This window comes from Monopterus albus, unplaced genomic scaffold, assembly GCF_001952655.1.
Source record: "Monopterus albus unplaced genomic scaffold, M_albus_1.0 scaffold26.1, whole genome shotgun sequence".
Taxonomy (NCBI): domain Eukaryota; kingdom Metazoa; phylum Chordata; class Actinopteri; order Synbranchiformes; family Synbranchidae; genus Monopterus; species Monopterus albus.
In genome coordinates, this window is record NW_018127906.1 from 3798780 (window position 1) to 3802866 (window position 4087).

Here is a 4087-nt window from a genome sequence, read left to right on the forward strand (position 1 = left end):
AGGTGAAACGTGTCAGCCTAAAAAGCGGCTGAACCCTAACAACAGTTCATCAAAGTGTTATTCTTAATGGTGTTACAGGAACTGTTTGACATTTTGGGAGATAAACATCTTAATTTTTTTGTCAAGATTTAGATGAAAAGATTGATGCATTCTCTTGTCTGACTGCTCTCTGCCTTTGGATGAGAACTTGTTATTTGGACTGTTCTGATGGCAATATGCCCAGTCATTAAAGGCTTTCGTGCCACTTCTCACTTCCAGAGTCTGATTAATGGCAGAGATTTATAACCACACCTCCAAAACCCTGACATTTCATAGGAGAAAGTGACAGGACAAGGAATGAAAGGCTCCCCCAGTCAGATTGCTGCTGGACAAAGACACATGACCATAGCATTAATGTGGAGATTAACAATCACACAGAAATATAGAACAGCAATTTGGACAGAAGTGAGTCAAAAGGTGTCATTTATTATGAGGTAATACATTAATTACTCATATCTGCATAACAAAATTAATTTTTATACATTCTTTGCCCAAGACAGACTTACTGAGCATAAAAGGTCTTTTTTTTACCTCTGCTAAGGAGCCTGTTTTACCAACATTTGTTGGTTTGTATGGTTACTGGACTGTGCACAGCACAACATAATAGATTTAGTTGATGTGGTGGCTAGGACCTGATGCGAGCTAAATTAATTCACAGACAAATCACTAAAATGCCAATGATCATTTATTATTACAATAATACTAAACGGTTCAACAATTTTGAAAGATAATCAGCAGTCTGAATGATAAGGGACAGAGTCACCATTCCTGCGGAAAATAAATGCAGTATTAGACAAGAAGACTGTCACAGAGTCAGTCAGTCTCTTTTAAGTCATAAGCACAGTCAAGTCCGTCACATCCCCCCGGCCGGGGTCTCACTCAAACGTCCTTCTTCCGCATGCACACACACTACACTACACTACACTACCCTACTCTACTGCAGCAGCATACTGTCTCATTTTGTACACTGCTCAATTTTGGCTCCCCTGCCAAGTCCCGAACCTAGTTAACAGGTCATCTCCAGATCAAGATGACCCAAAGGGTTAAACAAACAGGCTATGAACCCAAAATCTAGGTGTGAGTGTAAAACAGGCCAACAGGCCTTTGCTAAAATGTAAACAGGCTGTCTGGTCACAAGGAGATACAGACATCCTGTCTCTACACAGAAGTTACAGCATTCAAAGTAAGCAGATTCTACTTCATTACAGTTGTAAGATATATAAGCAAGGGAAATAAATGTATTAAAAGTAACCAAAGCTCAGTAGTTCTAGACAATCATCAACACAGCCGCAATATTTATAAACAGGGAAAATAAAGTTTTGAAAAGTAACTAAAGGGAACCAAAGTTTTGAGGAGTAACCAAAGCTGATAAAGTAACTAGAGTCTATAGGACTCAAATCTTACAATAGACACCACTACATGGGCAGAAATTAACACCATCCTGTTGAATAAAACAACTGGTATGGTTAAACATAGTGAGTAGTAACAGGACAGCGCAGGCCCAGCTGTTCCCTAGCAGTTACTAAGAGGGTTGTCAGCCTCGTCGGTCCTTATCCATGTTGACTTATATGTAATCTTGGTTCAACTGTTAGCTTTAGTAAAATCATCCGTTTTACAGACCTGTCCTGTGTAGCTTTACTTGGGGTTTCCAGACGATATCCAGCAGTCTGCACTGACGATCGATCTCTTCCTCGTAGTCGAGGAGAGTTTTTTCAAAGACCCCGATTATTTCTTCGGCAGCTGCAGTTAGTCGCTCGTTGATAAACCGTCTCAGATACTGAACTGAAGACATTGTTGATTTGTTACAACGGAAATATTTATCTGAAATACGACAAATCCTTTCCCACAGGTGTTGCAAACTTATGACTTTCACCTGTGTGGACTGTTAAATGAGTATTAAATGTTGAGCTCTGCTTGAAACTTTACCCACAGGTTTTGCAAGCAAATGGCTTCACACCTGTGTGGATTCTTAAATGAATCGTCAAGTGTGACCTCCGTCTGAATCCTTTCCCACAAGTGTCACAAATATATGGCTTCACACCTGTGTGGATCCTTAAATGAGCAGTCAATAGTGACTTCCATTTTAATGCTTTCCCCCAAGTGTCCCAAATATACGGCTTTTAACACCTGTGTGGCTTTTTAAATGTCTATTTAACTGTGAACTTTGTCTGAATCCTTTCCCACAGGTGTTGCAAACATATGGCTTCACACCTGTGTGGATTGTTAAATGAGTATTAAATGTTGAGCTCTGCTTGAAACTTTTCCCACAGGTTTTGCAAGCATATGGCCTCACACCTGTGTGGATTCTTAAATGAATCGTCAAGTGTGACCTCCGTCTGAATCCTTTCCCACAAGTGTCACAAATATATGGCTTCACACCTGTGTGGATCCTTAAATGAGCAGTCAATAGTGACTTCCATTTGAATGCTTTCCCACAAGTGTCGCAAATATACGGCTTTTGATCGGTGTGGATTCTTAAATGATCGGTCAGATCTGAGCTCCATCTGAATGCTTTCCCACAGGTGTTACAAACATGTGACTTCTCATCTGAGTGGATTGTTACATGAACATTCAGTTGTGACCTCAGTCTGAATCCTATTCCACAGGTGTTACAAATATACAGCTTCTCACCTGTGTGGATTTTTATGTGGAAATCCAAGTTACATCTTTGTATGAAACTCTTCCCACACGTTTTACAAGAATACGGCTTCTCACCTGTGTGGATTCTCAAATGTCGGTTCAATGGACTTAAACTTAAAATCTTTCCCACAAGTGTCACATCTGAAGGACTTGTTACCTGTGGTAGGGTCAGAGTCAGTCTGTGACATGGGAGAGTTGTCCACATTGCTACTGTGACTGGTTGATCCTGAGTCTACATGCTGGTTTCCTTTCTGAGCCTGGCTCTCAGCTACAGGAGAGCTGTGAGAGAGGAGCTGCTGGTCACTGTCTGGTTCTGGTTCACTGTGGTCACTGTCCTCATAAGTAGGAGTCAACATAAAGGGATCGGTCTCCTGCTTCAGTCCAAGCTGCTCTCCCTCCTGAATGCTACAGATGTCCTCCTGTTCCTCTTTAATCTCTGGAGGCTCTGGGTCCTCTTGGTCCAGACTAGAGTTCCTCTCCTGGTCACAGAGCTGCTGGCCAGCCACAACATCCTCCTCCTCCTTAGAGACATGTTGCTGAGGCAGCTCTGGAGGGACAAAGGGACACAGGGAACATGTCAGTGATGTAGTGAGAGGAAAAAACAAAGTGCTGTAAAGCCTGTATTATGTGTCATCATTTTCACAATGATGCATGAACTTAAAAATGTGATTAAATTAAGAAATTCAATGAATGGTAACTCGCTCTTTAGACTGTAGAATTAAAAAGTAAAACGTTACAAATTAGCAAATGCAGCAACTTCATATCAGTCAAAACAAATTTTGTATAGTAAAAAAATGTTTTTTAATGCATTTCAATTGTATTTGTAAAGCAACAATTCACAGCAACAATCTTCTCGTGACACTTTCACATAGTAGGTCAAAGGTCAAGGTCAAAGTGTTTGTCATATGCACCGTTAGGAAGCTTGTTTCCCTGTACAATGAAATTCTTACTTTGCCATCCACATGAATGCCACAAAATACAAATGAAACATAAAGTAGATAAGTAACACAAAATCTACGGCACTTTAAGCAGCAATTACAGCAATATAATAAAAATATATAAGAATATAATAAGAGAATGTATGCTGCATGGGAGCAGCATGTGCAGTAGTCAACAGTCAATGTGCAATTATGCATGGGTAAACTGAGAATGTAAACAGTACATGACATATTTCCTGGTAATAAACTCCTCAGCTGTTTAGGAGTCTGATGGCAGAGGGAAAGAAAGAGTTTTTCAGTCTAGAGGTCCTGCATTTCACACTTCTGAACCTCGGGCAAGAGGGTAGGGAGGTGAACAGTCCGTGCTGGGGGTGGGTGGGATCTTTGAGGATGGAGGCAGCCTTCCTACGCACCCTGCGGTGATAAATGCTCTGCAGAGAGGGCAGTGGAGTCCTGGTGATCTTCTTCGC

At 41.1% G+C, this 4087-nt stretch overlaps 1 pseudogene; it reads right to left on the reverse strand.

Annotated features, from left to right (window-relative positions):
* Positions 1 to 1961: 1961 nt before the first annotated feature.
* Positions 1962 to 4087, reverse strand: part of LOC109957458 (zinc finger protein 239-like) — a 12700-nt pseudogene continuing 10574 nt past the window's right edge.